Here is a 20,876-nt window from a genome sequence, read left to right as displayed (position 1 = left end):
TGTACGATGTAGATGACTCCGTTTCTTTTCTTTTTTTATTTGATTTATTTTAAAGTCACTCATTCGCGTCTCAGTTTGCTGTTGGGTGGAGAGAACAACCGCTTCATCCATATCAAACTTTCTGTCTCACCACCTGCAACCCACACGCGCCTCTCCACCTCTTGGGATTACTAACACTTAATGACATCTTACTCTGCTTAATTTGACAAAATATTTAAACAGGCACGTTGCACGCTGCATCTTAGCTTCTTGCTTTATTTTCATGCCACATCAATAAAACACTTGACATACAGCAGATTGCTGCGAGAGAAAGTAAGGTGTCTTTGAACAGGCTATTACCACTTCATCCACATATACTTTTCTTGCTTCAATTATTACTTCGTTAAAAACAATTCAGAGCAACAATTTAAATGCCGCAACAACTACAAGAGCCACATGTCTGCTCTCTTCTTCTTTGTTCAGGAGTTGGACGCATTACCGCCACCAGCTGAACTGGAGAGAGGGGCCGGCTTCCAACGCGAGCCAGTGAGAGAGCGCGTGAGTGCGTGCGCTCTCTCTCTCTCTCTCTCTCTCTCTCTCTGCGTTTACGGCATTTGCTAGACGAGTCTATCAAAGGGGATTTTACACAAGTGCTTGAATTGGAAACTTCAGAACATATCTAGAAATAAAGAACACTGTACACAATCTGAACAAACCTGCAACATCCAATTGTTTGTTGGAGCATCTAAGACGCTCATGTGATAAGTGCAAATGCTACTACTACGACTGTTACGGACAGGAATCATAGTAGTAGTAGTAGCAGTAGTAAGAAAAATAATTAAAAATAATAACGAAATACACGAATAAAAGAATAATCACGAGATTGGTATCATCAAGAAATGTGACTATGATATCTGCTACGTGAAGTCCGTCCATTCTAGAAACATACAGCCTCCGAAATAAATAACTTTATGTAAAAAAAAGTTTCTAAATTAGAAAATAGAATAATAATTGTAGTTTAAAGGAATATGCGAGTGACTGTTTGAATGAATGAATGAATGAATGAATGAATGAATGAATGAATGAATGAAGTGGAAAATAAATAAGGTAGGGATAATTCAGTGATTTGAGCATGAATTTGTGTCGAGGTGATTGATTGCTTGTTGATTTTGTCACATGTGTCTCTGTGTGTGATCTCTGTGTAGTAATAAATGAATGCAAGTTGAAGGTGTTTTTGAGTTTGAAAAGTTGCAGTAGAGACTTTTGACGGTGAAAAAGCTTACAGCACCTGGTATTCCCAGGCGGTCTCCCATCCAAGTACTAACCAGGCCCGACCCTGCTTAGCTTCCGAGATCGGACGAGATCGGGCGTTCTCAGGGTGGTATGGCCGTAAGCGAGAAAGCAGTTTCAATAAGGGCTCTTTATAGTGTACGATGTAGATGACTCCGTTTCTTTTCTTTTCTTTTTTTCTTTTATTTATTTTAAAGTCACTCATTCGCGTCTCAGTTTGCTGTTGGGTGGAGAGAACAACCGCTTCATCCATATCAAACTTTCTGTCTCACCACCTGCAACCCACACGCGCCTCTCCACCTCTTGGGATTACTAACACTTAATGACATCTTACTCTGCTTAATTTGACAAAATATTTAAACAGGCACGTTGCACGCTGCATCTCAGCTTCTTGCTTTATTTTCATGCCACATCAATAAAACACTTGACATAAGACAGAAGATTGCTGCGAGAGAAAGTAAGGTGTTTTTGAACAGGCTATTACCACTTCATCCACAAATACTTTTCTTGCTTCAATTATTACTTCGTTAAAAACAATTCAGAGCAACAATTTAAATGCCGCAACAACTACAAGAGCCACATGTCTGCTCTCTTCTTCTTTGTTCAGGAGTTGGACGCATTACCGCCACCAGCTGAACTGGAGAGAGGGGCCGGCTTCCAACGCGAGCGAGTGAGAGAGCGCGTGAGTGCGTGCGCTCTCTCTCTCTCTCTCTCTCTCTCTCTCTGCGTTTACAGCATTTGCTAGACGAGTCTATCAAAGGGGATTTTACACAAGTGCTTGAATTGGAAACTTCAGAACATATCTAGAAATAAAGAACACTGTACACAATCTGAACAAACCTGCAACATCCAATTGTTTGTTGGAGCATCTAAGACGCTCATGTTATAAGTGCAAATGCTACTACTACGACTGTTACGGACAGGAATCATAGTAGTAGTAGTAGCAGTAGTAAGAAAAATAATTAAAAATAATAACGAAATACACGAATAAAAGAATAATCACGAGATTGGTATCATCAAGAAATGTGACTATGATATCTGCTACGTGAAGTCCGTCCATTCTAGAAACATACACCCTCCGAAATAAATAACTTTATGTAAAAAAAAGTTTCTTAATAAGAAAATAGAATAATAATTGTAGTTTAAAGGAATATGCGAGTGATTGTTTGAATGAATAAATGAATGAATGAATGAATGAATGAATGAATGAATGAATGAATGAAGTGCAAAATAAATAAGGTAGGGATAATTCTGTGATTTGAGCATGAATTTGTGTCGAGGTGATTGATTGCTTGTTGATTTTGTCACATGTGTCTCTGTGTGTGATCTCTGTGTAGTAATAAATGAATGCAAGTTGAAGGTGTTTTTGAGTTTGAAAAGTTGCAGTAGAGACTTTTGACGGTGAAAAAGCTTACAGCACCTGGTATTCCCAGGCGGTCTCCCATCCAAGTACTAACCAGGCCCGACCCTGCTTAGCTTCCGAGATCGGACGAGATCGGGCGTTCTCAGGGTGGTATGGCCGTAAGCGAGAGAGCACTTTCAATAAGGGCTCTTTATAGTGTACGATGTAGATGACTCCGTTTCTTTTCTTTTTTTATTTGATTTATTTTAAAGTCACTCATTCGCGTCTCAGTTTGCTGTTGGGTGGAGAGAACAACCGCTTCATCCATATCAAACTTTCTGTCTCACCACCTGCAACCCACACGCGCCTCTCCACCTCTTGGGATTACTAACACTTAATGACATCTTACTCTGCTTAATTTGACAAAATATTTAAACAGGCACGTTGCACGCTGCATCTTAGCTTCTTGCTTTATTTTCATGCCACATCAATAAAACACTTGACATACAGCAGATTGCTGCGAGAGAAAGTAAGGTGTCTTTGAACAGGCTATTACCACTTCATCCACATATACTTTTCTTGCTTCAATTATTACTTCGTTAAAAACAATTCAGAGCAACAATTTAAATGCCGCAACAACTACAAGAGCCACATGTCTGCTCTCTTCTTCTTTGTTCAGGAGTTGGACGCATTACCGCCACCAGCTGAACTGGAGAGTGGGGCCGGCTTCCAACGCGAGCGAGTGAGAGAGCGCGTGAGTGCGTGCGCTCTCTCTCTCTCTCTCTCTCTCTCTCTCTCTGCGTTTACAGCATTTGCTAGACGAGTCTATCAAAGGGGATTTTACACAAGTGCTTGAATTGGAAACTTCAGAACATATCTAGAAATAAAGAACACTGTACACAATCTGAACAAACCTGCAACATCCAATTGTTTGTTGGAGCATCTAAGACGCTCATGTTATAAGTGCAAATGCTACTACTACGACTGTTACGGACAGGAATCATAGTAGTAGTAGTAGCAGTAGTAAGAAAAATAATTAAAAATAATAACGAAATACACGAATAAAAGAATAATCACGAGATTGGTATCATCAAGAAATGTGACTATGATATCTGCTACGTGAAGTCCGTCCATTCTAGAAACATACACCCTCCGAAATAAATAACTTTATGTAAAAAAAAGTTTCTAAATTAGAAAATAGAATAATAATTGTAGTTTAAAGGAATATGCGAGTGATTGTTTGAATGAATGAATGAATGAATGAATGAATGAATGAATGAATGAATGAATGAAGTGGAAAATAAATAAGGTAGGGATAATTCTGTGATTTGAGCATGAATTTGTGTCGAGGTGATTGATTGCTTGTTGATTTTGTCACATGTGTCTCTGTGTGTGATCTCTGTGTAGTAATAAATGAATGCAAGTTGAAGGTGTTTTTGAGTTTGAAAAGTTGCAGTAGAGACTTTTGACGGTGAAAAAGCTTACAGCACCTGGTATTCCCAGGCGGTCTCCCATCCAAGTACTAACCAGGCCCGACCCTGCTTAGCTTCCGAGATCGGACGAGATCGGGCGTTCTCAGGGTGGTATGGCCGTAAGCGAGAGAGCACTTTCAATAAGGGCTCTTTATAGTGTACGATGTAGATGACTCCGTTTCTTTTCTTTTTTTATTTGATTTATTTTAAAGTCACTCATTCGCGTCTCAGTTTGCTGTTGGGTGGAGAGAACAACCGCTTCATCCATATCAAACTTTCTGTCTCACCACCTGCAACCCACACGCGCCTCTCCACCTCTTGGGATTACTAACACTTAATGACATCTTACTCTGCTTAATTTGACAAAATATTTAAACAGGCACGTTGCACGCTGCATCTTAGCTTCTTGCTTTATTTTCATGCCACATCAATAAAACACTTGACATACAGCAGATTGCTGCGAGAGAAAGTAAGGTGTCTTTGAACAGGCTATTACCACTTCATCCACATATACTTTTCTTGCTTCAATTATTACTTCGTTAAAAACAATTCAGAGCAACAATTTAAATGCCGCAACAACTACAAGAGCCACATGTCTGCTCTCTTCTTCTTTGTTCAGGAGTTGGACGCATTACCGCCACCAGCTGAACTGGAGAGAGGGGCCGGCTTCCAACGCGAGCGAGTGAGAGAGCGCGTGAGTGCGTGCGCTCTCTCTCTCTCTCTCTCTCTCTCTCTCTCTCTCTCTCTCTGCGTTTACAGCATTTGCTAGACGAGTCTATCAAAGGGGATTTTACACAAGTGCTTGAATTGGAAACTTCAGAACATATCTAGAAATAAAGAACACTGTACACAATCTGAACAAACCTGCAACATCCAATTGTTTGTTGGAGCATCTAAGACGCTCATGTTATAAGTGCAAATGCTACTACTACGACTGTTACGGACAGGAATCATAGTAGTAGTAGTAGCAGTAGTAAGAAAAATAATTAAAAATAATAACGAAATACACGAATAAAAGAATAATCACGAGATTGGTATCATCAAGAAATGTGACTATGATATCTGCTACGTGAAGTCCGTCCATTCTAGAAACATACACCCTCCGAAATAAATAACTTTATGTAAAAAAAAGTTTCTAAATTAGAAAATAGAATAATAATTGTAGTTTAAAGGAATATGCGAGTGACTGTTTGAATGAATGAATGAATGAATGAATGAATGAATGAATGAATGAATGAATGAATGAATAAATAAATAAATAAGGTAGGGATAATTCTGTGATTTGAGCATGAATTTGTGTCGAGGTGATTGATTGCTTGTTGATTTTGTCACATGTGTCTCTGTGTGTGATCTCTGTGTAGTAATAAATGAATGCAAGTTGAAGGTGTTTTTGAGTTTGAAAAGTTGCAGTAGAGACTTTTGACGGTGAAAAAGCTTACAGCACCTGGTATTCCCAGGCGGTCTCCCATCCAAGTACTAACCAGGCCCGACCCTGCTTAGCTTCCGAGATCGGACGAGATCGGGCGTTCTCAGGGTGGTATGGCCGTAAGCGAGAGAACAGTTTCAATAAGGGCTCTTTATAGTGTACGATGTAGATGACTCCGTTTCTTTTCTTTTCTTTTTTTATTTGATTTATTTTAAAGTCACTCATTCGCGTCTCAGTTTGCTGTTGGGTGGAGAGAACAACCGCTTCATCCATATCAAACTTTCTGTCTCACCACCTGCAACCCACACGCGCCTCTCCACCTCTTGGGATTACTAACACTTAATGACATCTTACTCTGCTTAATTTGACAAAATATTTAAACAGGCACGTTGCACGCTGCATCTTAGCTTCTTGCTTTATTTTCATGCCACATCAATAAAACACTTGACATAACACAGCAGATTGCTGCGAGAGAAAGTAAGGTGTCTTTGAACAGGCTATTACCACTTCATCCACAAAAACTTTTCTTGCTTCAATTATTACTTCGTTAAAAACAATTCAGAGCAACAATTTAAATGCCGCAACAACTACAAGAGCCACATGTCTGCTCTCTTCTTCTTTGTTCAGGAGTTGGACGCATTACCGCCACCAGCTGATCTGGAGAGTGGGGCCGGCTTCCAACGCGAGCGAGTGAGAGAGCGCGTGAGTGCGTGCGCGCTCTCTCTCTCTCTCTCTCTCTCTGCGTTTACAGCATTTGCTAGACGAGTCTATCAAAGGGGATTTTACACAAGTGCTTGAATTGGAAACTTCAGAACATATCTAGAAATAAAGAACACTGTACACAATCTGAACAAACCTGCAACATCCAATTGTTTGTTGGAGCATCTAAGACGCTCATGTTATAAGTGCAAATGCTACTACTACGACTGTTACGGACAGGAATCATAGTAGTAGTAGTAGCAGTAGTAAGAAAAATAATTAAAAATAATAACGAAATACACGAATAAAAGAATAATCACGAGATTGGTATCATCAAGAAATGTGACTATGATATCTGCTACGTGAAGTCCGTCCATTCTAGAAACATACACCCTCCGAAATAAATAACTTTATGTAAAAAAAAGTTTCTTAATAAGAAAATAGAATAATAATTGTAGTTTAAAGGAATATGCGAGTGATTGTTTGAATGAATGAATGAATGAATGAATGAATGAATGAATGAATGAATGAATGAAGTGGAAAATGAATAAGGTAGGGATAATTCTGTGATTTGAGCATGAATTTGTGTCGAGGTGATTGATTGCTTGTTGATTTTGTCACATGTGTCTCTGTGTGTGATCTCTGTGTAGTAATAAATGAATGCAAGTTGAAGGTGTTTTTGAGTTTGAAAAGTTGCAGTAGAGACTTTTGACGGTGAAAAAGCTTACAGCACCTGGTATTCCCAGGCGGTCTCCCATCCAAGTACTAACCAGGCCCGACCCTGCTTAGCTTCCGAGATCGGACGAGATCGGGCGTTCTCAGGGTGGTATGGCCGTAAGCGAGAAAGCAGTTTCAATAAGGTCTCTTTATAGTGTACGATGTAGATGACTCCGTTTCTTTTCTTTTCTTTTTTTATTTGATTTATTTTAAAGTCACTCATTCGCGTCTCAGTTTGCTGTTGGGTGGAGAGAACAACCGCTTCATCCATATCAAACTTTCTGTCTCACCACCTGCAACCCACACGCGCCTCTCCACCTCTTGGGATTACTAACACTTAATGACATCTTACTCTGCTTAATTTGACAAAATATTTAAACAGGCACGTTGCACGCTGCATCTCAGCTTCTTGCTTTATTTTCATGCCACATCAATAAAACACTTGACATAAGACAGAAGATTGCTGCGAGAGAAAGTAAGGTGTCTTTGAACAGGCTATTACCACTTCATCCACAAATACTTTTCTTGCTTCAATTATTACTTCGTTAAAAACAATTCAGAGCAACAATTTAAATGCCGCAACAACTACAAGAGCCACATGTCTGCTCTCTTCTTCTTTGTTCAGGAGTTGGACGCATTACCGCCACCAGCTGAACTGGAGAGTGGGGCCGGCTTCCAACGCGAGCGAGTGAGAGAGCGCGTGAGTGCGTGCGCTCTCTCTCTCTCTCTCTCTCTCTCTCTCTCTCTGCGTTTACAGCATTTGCTAGACGAGTCTATCAAAGGGGATTTTACACAAGTGCTTGAATTGGAAACTTCAGAACATATCTAGAAATAAAGAACACTGTACACAATCTGAACAAACCTGCAACATCCAATTGTTTGTTGGAGCATCTAAGACGCTCATGTTATAAGTGCAAATGCTACTACTACGACTGTTACGGACAGGAATCATAGTAGTAGTAGTAGCAGTAGTAAGAAAAATAATTAAAAATAATAACGAAATACACGAATAAAAGAATAATCACGAGATTGGTATCATCAAGAAATGTGACTATGATATCTGCTACGTGAAGTCCGTCCATTCTAGAAACATACACCCTCCGAAATAAATAACTTTATGTAAAAAAAAGTTTCTTTATAAGAAAATAGAATAATAATTGTAGTTTAAAGGAATATGCGAGTGATTGTTTGAATGAATGAATGAATGAATGAATGAATGAATGAAGTGGAAAATAAATAAGGTAGGGATAATTCTGTGATTTGAGCATGAATTTGTGTCGAGGTGATTGATTGCTTGTTGATTTTGTCACATGTGTCTCTGTGTGTGATCTCTGTGTAGTAATAAATGAATGCAAGTTGAAGGTGTTTTTGAGTTTGAAAAGTTGCAGTAGAGACTTTTGACGGTGAAAAAGCTTACAGCACCTGGTATTCCCAGGCGGTCTCCCATCCAAGTACTAACCAGGCCCGACCCTGCTTAGCTTCCGAGATCGGACGAGATCGGGCGTTCTCAGGGTGGTATGGCCGTAAGCGAGAGACTTTCAATAAGGGCTCTTTATAGTGTACGATGTAGATGACTCCGTTTCTTTTCTTTTCTTTTTTTATTTGATTTATTTTAAAGTCACTCATTCGCGTCTCAGTTTGCTGTTGGGTGGAGAGAACAACCGCTTCATCCATATCAAACTTTCTGTCTCACCACCTGCAACCCACACGCGCCTCTCCACCTCTTGGGATTACTAACACTTAATGACATCTTACTCTGCTTAATTTGACAAAATATTTAAACAGGCACGTTGCACGCTGCATCTTAGCTTCTTGCTTTATTTTCATGCCACATCAATAAAACACTTGACATAAGACAGCAGATTGCTGCGAGAGAAAGTAAGGTGTCTTTGAACAGGCTATTACCACTTCATCCACAAATACTTTTCTTGCTTCAATTATTACTTCGTTAAAAACAATTCAGAGCAACAATTTAAATGCCGCAACAACTACAAGAGCCACATGTCTGCTCTCTTCTTCTTTGTTCAGGAGTTGGACGCATTACCGCCACCAGCTGAACTGGAGAGTGGGGCCGGCTTCCAACGCGAGCCAGTGAGAGAGCGCGTGAGTGCGTGCGCTCTCTCTCTCTCTCTCTCTCTCTCTCTGCGTTTACAGCATTTGCTAGACGAGTCTATCAAAGGGGATTTTACACAAGTGCTTGAATTGGAAACTTCAGAACATATCTAGAAATAAAGAACACTGTACACAATCTGAACAAACCTGCAACATCCAATTGTTTGTTGGAGCATCTAAGACGCTCATGTTATAAGTGCAAATGCTACTACTACGACTGTTACGGACAGGAATCATAGTAGTAGTAGTAGCAGTAGTAAGAAAAATAATTAAAAATAATAACGAAATACACGAATAAAAGAATAATCACGAGATTGGTATCATCAAGAAATGTGACTATGATATCTGCTACGTGAAGTCCGTCCATTCTAGAAACATACACCCTCCGAAATAAATAACTTTATGTAAAAAAAAGTTTCTTTATAAGAAAATAGAATAATAATTGTATTTTAAAGGAATATGCGAGTGATTGTTTGAATGAATGAATGAATGAATGAATGAATGAATGAATGAAGTGGAAAATAAATAAGGTAGGGATAATTCTGTGATTTGAGCATGAATTTGTGTCGAGGTGATTGATTGCTTGTTGATTTTGTCAGATGTGTCTCTGTGTGTGATCTCTGTGTAGTGATAAATGAATGCAAGTTGAAGGTGTTTTTGAGTTTGAAAAGTTGCAGTAGAGACTTTTGACGGTGAAAAAGCTTACAGCACCTGGTATTCCCAGGCGGTCTCCCATCCAAGTACTAACCAGGCCCGACCCTGCTTAGCTTCCGAGATCGGGCGTTTTTTTTTTTTTTTTTTTTTTTATTAATTGAAAACTTTTCATATTATCCATTTACAGCACATAGCTTGATTACAATTTACATAAGTATTTAATAACCTTTTGATGTACATTTTATAAAAGGATTGTCTTTCACAACCATTTTCTGAAAATCATCTAATTTGTTATTCATTTTAAAATATTGATACATCGCATCAATTGTTTGTTGCATCTTTGCCATAAAAATTGTCCAGACGTTTACTTCTACCCTTTTGTGTTTTACAACATTTCTTCTAATCCATATTGAATACTTAGCCACAGCTATTATAAGGTTTAAAAAATATGTGGTACAGATCCTGGTGCATGATCCAAATAGAAACAACATTTCCCAATCTTTCTGTGTCATTTGTTCTTTCCATTTCTCTTTTAACATATCCTTTACCATTATCCTTTACCAATTTTACTCATAAAATTTGTTAATTTTTCAAAGTAAAAAAATAAATGCAACCACCCTTCAACTGTTATGTTACACACACTGCATATCGCATCATCCTCTAATCCAATTTTACACAATCTCATTTCTGTTAGTAAGCAGTTATGTCTTTGCATGTAATTAAAATTCTCTAAAACAGGTTCCATATATTTTAGTCTTACATTTCTCCATATATGCTTCTCATTCAAAGCTTGGTATCTTTGTTTCCAGTAGCTATTCGCAGTTGACTTTACAAAAGCAATTTCTCTAAAATATCCATAAAATTCAATGAGTTTCCCTTCATTAAAGCACACCATTTCTCCCTTTTCTTTCTTTAAGAAAACCTTTGGATATTCTATTTTCCCTTCTATCTGCTCTTGTTCATTTATTCTTTTAATCCAGTCTTTCGGTATAGCATTCAACAGTTGTTCATATTGCTTTTTTATTGTGTCTTTTTTGACAATTTCACCGATTTCTACCATAGCATCCCCTTCCACCTGTACCGGTAAAAACCCCTCTATTATTTCGTATAGAACGTCTTTCACTTGCCTTAATCCTCCATCCCACCATTTCTTGTAATATATCGTGTTGTTTTCATTCCGTATATTCTGATTTAAAAATAGTGGTTGGTCTAACAATTGTTTTCTCCCTATGGGCTCTATTTTAATGTTACTCTGGAACTCTCCCCAAGCATTTAATACTTCCCTATAAAAACAGGGTAACATGTTTACCATGTGGCCTTTGGCTTTCATCCATAAAATGTTTTCTCCCATATTAAAATCCCCACTCTTTCTTAGATAAAACCTCATCACTTCCTTCCACATTGCTGTATTTTCTTTGTCTAAAAACCTCTTTACCGTTTTCACTCTCAAACTTTTCATTCTGATAAAAGGATCTAAAAGCCCTAATCCCCCCTCTTCTCTCCTTCCAATAAGCGTGTCATATGCTATTTTGACTCTTCCTTTGCCCCATAAAAAATTTAAAACAATCTGTTTAATTCTTGTGTAAACTTTCAAGGGCAATGGTGTCACATTCGATACATACCAGATTTTGGATAACATTAACACATTTGTTACTAGAACTTTACCATTTATTGTTAAATTTCGACTCTCCCAGAATTTTAGTCGTTTTTCTATTCCTCCTACAGTGCTCTCCCAGGTTATTTCATTTGCCCTGTTTGCATCTGGTCCAATTACTATCCCTAGGATTTTTATCTCTTCTTCCTGCTTAAAATCGATTTGTTCTGGTAGGGAATCTGCTATTCCAATTGTCAGGCCTTTGCTTTTTTCAAAATTTATTTTTGCTCCTGATCCTCTACAGTACATATTTAATAATACCCTTTCAATGCTTTTTAGGTCTTCGACCATAATCGTGGTATCATCAGCATACTGGTATATTGATTCAGTTCTTTCACTGTGTTCTATTGATATACCTTTGATCTCCTCATCAGCTTTCATTGCTAGACCACGTGGTTCGGCTACCAAAGTGTACAATAGAGCCGACAGTGGACATCCTTGTCTAATTGATCTTGTGGGTTTAAAATACTCTGTTAAAAATCCATTACATTTCACACATGTTAAAACATCAAAATAAAGGATTTTTATCCATCTTCTAAAATTATTTCCAAAACCAAATTCTCTCAGTATGTTATGCATATATTAGTATGTTCAACCCTGTCAAAGGCCTTTTCTAGATCAAGGCTTATTAGGTATCCCCCGCTCCCTTTTTCTTTCATATATGTTATTGTATCTATTATACTGCAAAGTGTGTCAGCTATGTCCCTTCCTTGTACTGCATATGCTTGTGTAGTGGTTATAATTTGGGGTAATACATATTTCAGTCTGTTTGCTAAAATCTTTGTTAGAATTTTAAAATCATTGTTTAGCATTGATATTGGTCTATAATTTTTAAGATCAGCTGTCTTTCCTTTTTTCTTATATATTAATTTGATCATGCCAGTTTTCATTGTTTCACTTAATTCTTTCTTGTTATATACTTCTTCATAAATTAATTTTAATATTGGTACCAACTGTTGCTTGAATTTTTTATAAAATTCATTTGTTAGTCCATCTGTCCCTGGACGTTTCCCTGTATTCAGTTGACTTATAGCTATATCTATTTCCTCTTCACTTATTTCTTGATCACACATTTCTTTGTTCTCTTCTGTTACTTTTGTTTTAATGTGTCTCAATAAAAATTCTTCATCTTCTTGATTTATTCCTCTACTTGTAAACATATCCTCATAGTATTCTTTCACCATTTTCAGAACATTTTCTTTCCCTCTCTCTTCTTCACCTTTTTTGTTTAGCACCTCTTTGATCACATTTGCTTTTTGTCTGTTTTTCTCCAGGTTAAAAAAAAAAGTTGTACTCTTTTCCCCTTCTACCGCATATCTTACTTTACTTCTCAGTATTAATCCTCTACACTTTTCTTCTTCTATTTGCTTTATCTTGTCTTCTAGTACTATTATTTTCCCCATTGTTCCCTCATTTCCAGTTTCCTCTAATTCTTTTAGTTCCTTCTCTAGCTCTTTCCTTACTTCTTTTTCCTCTCGTCTTTTAATTTTTTGTGTACGTGTACTATGTTCTATAGAATATTTTTTAATTTCATATTTTACGTTATCCCACCATATTCTTTTGTCTTCCAAGAACAATTTATTTTTCAAATTCCATTTAATTAAGTCTTTTATTCTCTCACAATATACTCTGTCATTTAAAATACTTGTGTTGAGAACCCACATTCCTGGGCCTCTCTCTACTTCATCAAAATCCAATTCCATGAATAAATAATTATGATCACTGAATCCTGCTTCTTTATAAAATACATTCCTTGTTATGTTTTCTACCTTCTTTGTACAGAGGACTAGGTCTATCCGACATTGTTTAATTAAACCTTGCACTTTTTGTCTTCTCGAGTATTCCCTTTTCGTTCTATTTCGTTCCCTCCATACATCAACAAATTTAAACTGTTCCATTAATGTCTTCAACTCATCTCGCCCTTTATCTGTTTTAAAAACCATAGCGTTTCCAATATCTAATTTAGATAGCGCTATATTGAAATCGCCGATTAAAATAACATTCTTCCACCCATCAATTGTTGTCATTATTTTCCTAAAGAAACTGACCTTTTCTTTTTCTTCATTAGGTGCATGTATGTTGTACAGAATTATTTTATTATCATTTTGTGTTAGGTCTATTGCTATACCTTTCCCCACATCGTCATTAAAAATTACTCTTTCTTTTTCGCATATGTTCCTTTTAATTAACACCGCCACCCCTCTTCCTTGTTTTTCCTTCCCGTTATTGCAATGTATATTTCCATCCCATATGTTTCTACATTTTTTAACACTTTCTTCATCCCAATATGTCTCCTGTAAGCACACTATTTCAGCTGTTCCAGCATTTGTTATTATTGTGTGAAATTTCTGTATATTATTTAAACCTCTTACATTGATAGATACTATTTTAAATGTCATTATTTGTATTACGGTATACAAAAAAAGCGTTCCATCAGTAGTCTTTAACTTACAATGCAGTAGTCATTATTCCAACATTTCTTCCGTTAGCCCATCAAACGTGCCAGTCCTTAGATTCTTTTTTAGTCCTTTCATTAGTTCCCTTCTTTCTCTCTGTTTTTCTATAACTTTTTGTATATTGAGTGTCGTTATTCTTTTTCTCCTTCTACTCTCCAGTCTGTCGTCTTCCGCACATCCGTCTCCAAGTTTTCTTCCCCAATTAGTTCCGCGTCGTTCTGTACTCGTCGTCCGTCCATTGTTATCCAGTGTTCCTCTTACTTTTACCATTTTTAATTCCAGATCTGTATCCTCGTCCATTGCCGATTCCTTTTCTATGTCGTCATCTTTCGTTTCTGTAGATACTGTCTTTCTCGCTGCTCCGACCTGTTGCTCTGCCACTCGGTCATTGCTTTTCCCTGTGTCCGTCACCCGGCTTTGCTGATGTTCCGACTCAGTATCTTCTATTTCTGCCGGTGTTTCCTCCATAGGTTCAGCTGATTCCCCCTCATCCTGGCATTCACAGCTGATGAGTGCTCTCCTGCAGTCTGGACACTTAGCCGCAGTGCAGTCCCTCGCGTGGTGTCCCTGTTCACAGCACTCTCTGCATACAAACTTTGGGCAGTCCTTCATTATATGTCCAGTGTTCATACATAATCGGCAAGTCTTCACCTGCCGATCATGTATGATTCTGACATATTGTGGACCCTCTGCTGTGATGAATTTAGTGCTGTATGGCAAGGACACGATTTCCTTTGGGAATCGCACCTTTACATATCTTGTCCCGTCGGTTATATCTGTTCCTGGGTAATATCTCCTTCTAATTGGATGTAGGGGTGTGACACCCCACAGTCTGAGTTTTTCTGTTATAATGCTGTCTGATAAATAAACAGGCAGATACAGAAATGACACGACGATGTCATTATTTTCAAGCAGTCTGGTTTCACAATGCGTTCCACTGATTAAAATTCCATCTTCTACTAGTTTCATTGACTCATTATCGGCAAATGTTAACACGTATTCCGCCTGTTGTCGTGGTCTTAAAGCAAGTAATTTTACATGTCCAACTATTTCAACGACCGTCTTCAAAATATCAGTTGCTTTCAGTCCTTTAATTTTCTCAGTTTCAAGTATTATTGTGTATTCTTTGAATTATCTATCGTATTCAGCCATTGTCTTTGTTATTGTAGCAAAGACTATCCAACAAACTACCAAAATAATAACAAAAAAAAACCGCCTCCCCAGGTAGTCAAACTGCTGGGGAGCAAGAAAGAAAAAAATACACTATAACCAAATTTAGTAAAAAATGAATTAGAACAAAAAATAAAAGAAATAAAGCAAACACTATGGGAGAGCATGTCTCTCCCCACTGTAGCCAAACCAACTTCCTCTGCGCACTAGAGGGCGTTCTCAGGGTGGTATGGCCGTAAGCGAGAGAGCACTTTCAATAAGGGCTCTTTATAGTATACGATGTAGATGACTCCGTTTCTTTTCTTATCTTTTTTTATTTTATTTATTTTAAAGTCACTCATTCGCGTCTCAGTTTGCTGTTGGGTGGAGAGAACAACCGCTTCATCCATATCAAACTTTCTGTCTCACCACCTGCAACCCACACGCGCCTCTCCACCTCTTGGGATTACTAACACTTAATGACATCTTACTCTGCTTAATTTGACAAAATATTTAATCAGGCACGTTGCACGCTGCATCTCAGCTTCTTGCTTTATTTTCATGCCACATCAAAAAAACACTTGACATAAGACAGCAGATTGCTGCGAGAGAAAGTAAGGTGTCTTTGAACAGGCTATTACCACTTCATCCACAAATACTTTTCTTGCTTCAATTATTACTTCGTTAAAAACAATTCAGAGCAACAATTTAAATGCCGCAACAACTACAAGAGCCACATGTCTGCTCTGTTCTTCCTTGTTCAGGACTTGGACGCATTACCGCCACCAGCTGATCTGGAGAGTGGGGCCGGCTTCCAACGCGAGCGAGAGAGCGCGTGAGTGCGTGCGCTCTCTCTCTCTCTCTCTCTCTCTCTGCGTTTACAGCATTTGCTAGACGAGTCTATCAAAGGGGATTTTACACAAGTGCTTGAATTGGAAACTTCAGAACATATCTAGAAATAAGGAACACTGTACACAATCTGAACAAACCTGCAACATCCAGTTGTTTGTTGGAGCATCTAAGACGCTCATGTTATAAGTGCAAATGCTACTACTACGACTGTTAGGGACAGGAATCATAGTAGTAGTAGTAGCAGTAGTAAGCAAAATAATTAAAAATAATAACGAAATACACGAATAAAAGAATAATCACGAGATTGGTATCATCAAGAAATGTGACTATGATATCTGCTACGTGAAGTCCGTCCATTCTAGAAACATACACCCTCCGAAAAAATAACGTTGAAAAAAAAAAGTTTCTTAATAAGAAAATAGAGTAATAATTGTTTTTTAATGGAATATGCGCGATTCGTCACTCCAGAGAACGCGTCTCCACTGCTCTAGAGTCCAGTGGCGGCGTGCTTTACACCACTGCATCCGACGCTTTGCATTGCACTTGGTGATGTATGGCTTGGATGCAGCTGCTCGGCCATGGAAACCCATTCCATGAAGCTCTCTGCGCACTGTTCTTGAGCTAATCTGAAGGCCACATGAAGTTTGGAGGTCTGTAGCGATTGACTCTGCAGAAAGTTGGCGACCTCTTCGCACTATGCGCCTCAGCATCCGCTGACCCCGCTCCGTCAGTTTACGTGGCCTACCACTTCGTGGCTGAGTTGCTGTCGTTCCCAAACACTTCCACGTTCTTATAATACAGCTGACAGTTGACTGTGGAATATTTAGGAGCGAGGAAATTTCACGACTGGATTTGTTGCACAGGTGCCATCCTATCACAGTTCCACGCTGGAATTCACTGAGCTCCTGAGAGCGACCCATTCTTTCACAAATGTTTGTAAAAACAGTCTGCATGCCTAGGTGCTTGATTTTATACACCTGTGGCCATGGAAGTGATTGGAACACCTGATTCTGATTATTTGAATGGGTGAGCAAATACTTTTGGCAATATAGTGTATATATATATACATATATATATACATATATATATACATATATATATATATATATAAATAAAGAGATAAATGTATAAATGTAAGTCGATCTGGATAAGAGCATCTGCCAAATGCCATTAATAATGTAAATGGTGCTTGATTTTATACACCTGTGGCCATGGAAGTGATTGGAACACCTGATTCTGATTATTTGGATGGATGAGCGAATACTTTTGGCAATATAGTGTGTGTATATATATATATATATATATATATATATATATATATATATATATATATATATATATAGTGTGTGTATATATATATATACACTCACTCTCCCTCCTCTGAACATGTCCAAACCATTTTAATCTGCCCTCCCTAACTTTGTCCCCCAAACGTCCAACATGTGTTGTCCTTCTGATGTATTCGTTCCAACCAGTAACATAACATTTTAATATATTACATTAAAATATAACATTTTATTAATGAGTTCAAGAAGCTTTAGGTGCCTTCGGCGTGAAGGTGCAGCGTCTATATATTGCTGTGTTCCGTTATGTGACACATCCTCAAGCTTTAATTCTGTGCCCTTTAATCAAAGCATTAAGGACTAGACAAGACACTTTCTGTAGGGGATGGATTCATTTCAATTTATTTGTAGATAATGTAAATATGTTGAGTAATTGTAAACAATTTTATTAATGTGTCTGTAAATAAATAACTTTGATACAGCGTTTCTGTCAACATGTAAATATAAATGACTTTACATGTTTACAGAAACACAATTAAAGTTATATATATTTACATGGTTACAGAAACACTATTAGTAATATAATTCACTTTGTGTTTACTCTTATCTCTGTATTAACCCAGACTCATAATCAGAGTCCTGTATCACCGTGTCCACAGGCTCAGGTCAGTCATATACAGGGTCAGGGGCAGCAGGATCAGAGACGGACATTCACTGATCAGAACATGGCCAAGTGCATGCTGGTGCTGTACTGAAGCATAGATTCCCCGTGCAATATTTTCAAGATGACCGTTAATAATAGCTAGATTTGCAGTTTTATATGAGTATATGAAAGTCTGCTGTATTACTTTTTATGACACTTATAGCTCTTTACCTGATAGTTTCAGGATGCAGACTGTCTGTGGAAAAAGAAGAATAAACACTGCATCCAGAAACCAGGAAAGATAAAAGCTTTAGTCAGAATGTTCAGGACTGCCATTACAGTAGCGTTCTTGTTGATAAAAGATGTACGTTTGATTTGTTTGATTTGGTTTTAAAGTATTTGACTCTGCACTTCTGTTTCTGCCCATTGCAGTAGTGTCTTGCTGCAGTTTTTATAATTCTGTGTCCAGGGCTGTTACTGCTAGTTCTGGCCTATATTGAAAAAAAGAAAGAAAGAAAGTTTTATTAAAGTAGTGACTGTTAATGTTGTATATTAATGCCAGAGAGAGGGAGAGATGTTTATTCATATTATAACAATGGCTTCTTGTCAGAGTCAAAAATCTGTCAACTGAAAATAAGTCTTTAAATTAGAAATTATTTCTAGACTCTTTATTTCTGTCTGTGTGCTAGAGATAGATCAACATCATTATGGAGTTGCATGCCACCATAAAAGCTGCAGAAGGATTTAGGGTTACTAGACGTAAGCATTGTAGAGTGATACTATAAATGTAATTAAAACAGATTTATTCCACAATTTGCCTCACACAGTTTAAAACTAATTCGGGATGGGGAGTCTGGTTCAATGTCTGTCCTAAACTGTGACCACAGCATCCACTCAGTCTTTGTAAGCACAACCCCAACACTCTGCTCCTCTAGGAAGAAAGCACCATGTCCTCCACACCTGCACAAAACAACTGGAACATTTAAGGACCATTTTAGACATATTACAACTAATTCCTTGGGCAATTAAGGCATCTAACTAACGTATACATTGATATGGATTACATGTAGCTGTGTGTAGTCGCCCATCTTCTCACTTACTCAAGACAGGTTCAAACACTAACCGGCAGAGTCAGTGACGTCACTTTACTGATTGGCTAGAGAAGGGCAGTAGGTTGAGAAGCAGTGGACCAATGCAGACTTTTATCCCGCCACTTAATCTGCATAAAACTCAGAAAAGTTGTTTTTAATATTTTTTCTTCTTTTTTTGTTTGTTTTATTTTTTAAATTGTGTTTTCAATTCTGTGATTTGCGTGTTTTATTTTTTTATGTGTATTTTTTTTCACGAGGTATGGAAGTATAATAGTGCCAAAATTCCTGAAAGCAAAATAGCATATTGAATCACATGAACTGAATAAAAACTTGTCAATTTGCAATTTGATCTGAATGAAAAAAATCCTTACAGGATTTACAGGAAATTCAGGTATTAAAATTCAGGTTGAAAAAAATTCAGGTCTTAACATCCGGGCTATTACAGGAAGAGCAATGGATTGCCGATTTCTCGGCCCGTGTCGCAGTGCACTTTAAAGTGTACATCCTGCTCCCTGTGTAGTTCACTTCGCGGGGAATCACTTTGCCGATAATTAACCTGCAGCTTTTTAAAGTGTTTTTAAGTAAGCTAAACTAACAAAAAATAAGTAAAGCCAAAAAGTAACTGAGGTCCAATCATTTATTTTATAGTAACAGTGTACCAAAACATTTGGAACATTAACAAGTAGTTTCTTTAAGGATGATGGGAAAACTAGAGAAAACTGCTGTCAGCAGAGCTGTGACATCCATGATGTCCTGACAAATATTAACAACATAGTGTGCTTTCTGTGCCTTTGTGTGCAGTGCAAAGAAAAAAAAGGCATGCGGCTCTCGTAGTTTTAGCGGCTTTTAAATTCTTGATCTGAATTGTTTTTAATGCAAAAAATTGAAGCAAGCAAAGTATTTGTGGATGAAGTGGTAATAGTCTGTTCTCAGTCACCTTTCTTTCTCTTTCTTTATCTTATGTGTTATTTAAAGTGATTAAGAAGTCGTATATGTGGCATTAAAATAAAGCAAGAAGCTGAGATACAACGTGCCTGTTTAAATATTTGGAGAAATTAAGCGGAGTAACATGACATTAAGTGGTAGGAATCCCAAGAGGTGAAGAGCCATGTGTTTGTGTGTGTGTTGCAGGAGGTGAGACAGAAATGTTAGTTTAGATGAAGAGGTTGTTCTCTCTGTACAACAGCAAATTAGGAAGTGAGAGAAAGGTGTTGTCTACGTCATACACTACAAAGAGCCGGTAGTGCGGGTCATCTCTCGCTTACAGCCACACCACCCTGAGAACGCCTGATCTCGTCTGATCTCAGAAGCTATGCAGGGTTGGACCTGGTTAGAAGTTGGAGGGTAGACCTCCTGGGAATACCAGGTGCTGTAAGCTTTTTCACCCCCACCTTTACAAGTAATATGAAGCAGGTAATAGCATGACACCAGGTGGATGTATTAACAGCTATAGATAATTGATCAGGTTTAACTGTATAAGGACATTTTTATTTCCACTTTAGGGTTCTTTGCACTGATGAGCACAATAATGAGTTTGAGGTGTTGACTTGGCCCCCAAATTCCTCAGATCTCAGTCCAATCCAGCATCTGTGGGATGTGCTGGACAAACAAGTCCAATTAATGGAGGTCCCACCTTGCAACTTACAGGACTTTAAGGATCTGCTGCTAACATCTTAGGGCCAGATACCACAGCACACCTTCAGAGATCTAGTGGAGTCCCTGCCTCGTTATGTCTGATTGGTGCCAGAATAAATGAAGTAGCTACCAGAATAAATTTTTGGATTATTGGAAGTGTAAGGATCTGAGCAAATTGACATGGGCCAGATTGTAATGGTTAGATGACTTGGTCAGAGCATCTCCAGAAGGTGTTGATTTGGCCTTCAAATTCCCCAGATCTCAATCCAACACACCATCTGTGGGCTGTGCTAGACAAACAAGTCTGATTCATTGAGGTCCCACCTCCCAGCTTACAAGACTTGAAGGATCTGCTGCTAATATCTTGGTGCCAGATGCCACAGCACACCTTCAGAGGTGTTGTGGAGTCCATGGCTCGAGGG

The 20,876-nt window shown here is 38.1% G+C and overlaps 6 non-coding genes and 1 pseudogene across 6 annotated transcripts; 1 reads left to right on the top strand and 6 right to left on the bottom strand.

Annotated features, from left to right (window-relative positions):
- Nucleotides 1-1,255: 1,255 nt before the first annotated feature.
- On the bottom strand, nt 1,256-1,374 carry LOC131358385 (5S ribosomal RNA). Its single transcript, XR_009205386.1, has one exon. It is a non-coding gene; the product is annotated as a 5S ribosomal RNA (ribosomal RNA).
- Nucleotides 1,375-2,677: 1,303 nt separating this feature from the next.
- On the bottom strand, nt 2,678-2,796 carry LOC131358384 (5S ribosomal RNA). The gene has a single exon (XR_009205385.1). It is a non-coding gene; the product is annotated as a 5S ribosomal RNA (ribosomal RNA).
- Nucleotides 2,797-4,089: 1,293 nt separating this feature from the next.
- Nucleotides 4,090-4,208, bottom strand: LOC131358383 (5S ribosomal RNA). The gene has a single exon (XR_009205384.1). It is a non-coding gene; the product is annotated as a 5S ribosomal RNA (ribosomal RNA).
- Nucleotides 4,209-5,515: 1,307 nt separating this feature from the next.
- On the bottom strand, nt 5,516-5,634 carry LOC131358382 (5S ribosomal RNA). The gene has a single exon (XR_009205382.1). It is a non-coding gene; the product is annotated as a 5S ribosomal RNA (ribosomal RNA).
- A 1,295-nt stretch (nt 5,635-6,929) lies between these two features.
- Nucleotides 6,930-7,048, bottom strand: LOC131358381 (5S ribosomal RNA). The gene has a single exon (XR_009205381.1). It is a non-coding gene; the product is annotated as a 5S ribosomal RNA (ribosomal RNA).
- Nucleotides 7,049-8,335: 1,287 nt separating this feature from the next.
- Nucleotides 8,336-8,454, bottom strand: LOC131358380 (5S ribosomal RNA). The gene has a single exon (XR_009205380.1). It is a non-coding gene; the product is annotated as a 5S ribosomal RNA (ribosomal RNA).
- An 11,624-nt stretch (nt 8,455-20,078) lies between these two features.
- LOC131358491 (5S ribosomal RNA) lies at nt 20,079-20,197 on the top strand (annotated as a pseudogene).
- The last annotated feature ends 679 nt before the right edge of the window (nt 20,198-20,876 follow it).

Source organism: Hemibagrus wyckioides, linkage group LG08 (assembly GCF_019097595.1).
Source record: "Hemibagrus wyckioides isolate EC202008001 linkage group LG08, SWU_Hwy_1.0, whole genome shotgun sequence".
Taxonomy (NCBI): domain Eukaryota; kingdom Metazoa; phylum Chordata; class Actinopteri; order Siluriformes; family Bagridae; genus Hemibagrus; species Hemibagrus wyckioides.
This window is presented reverse-complemented; position numbering and strand designations above follow the sequence as displayed.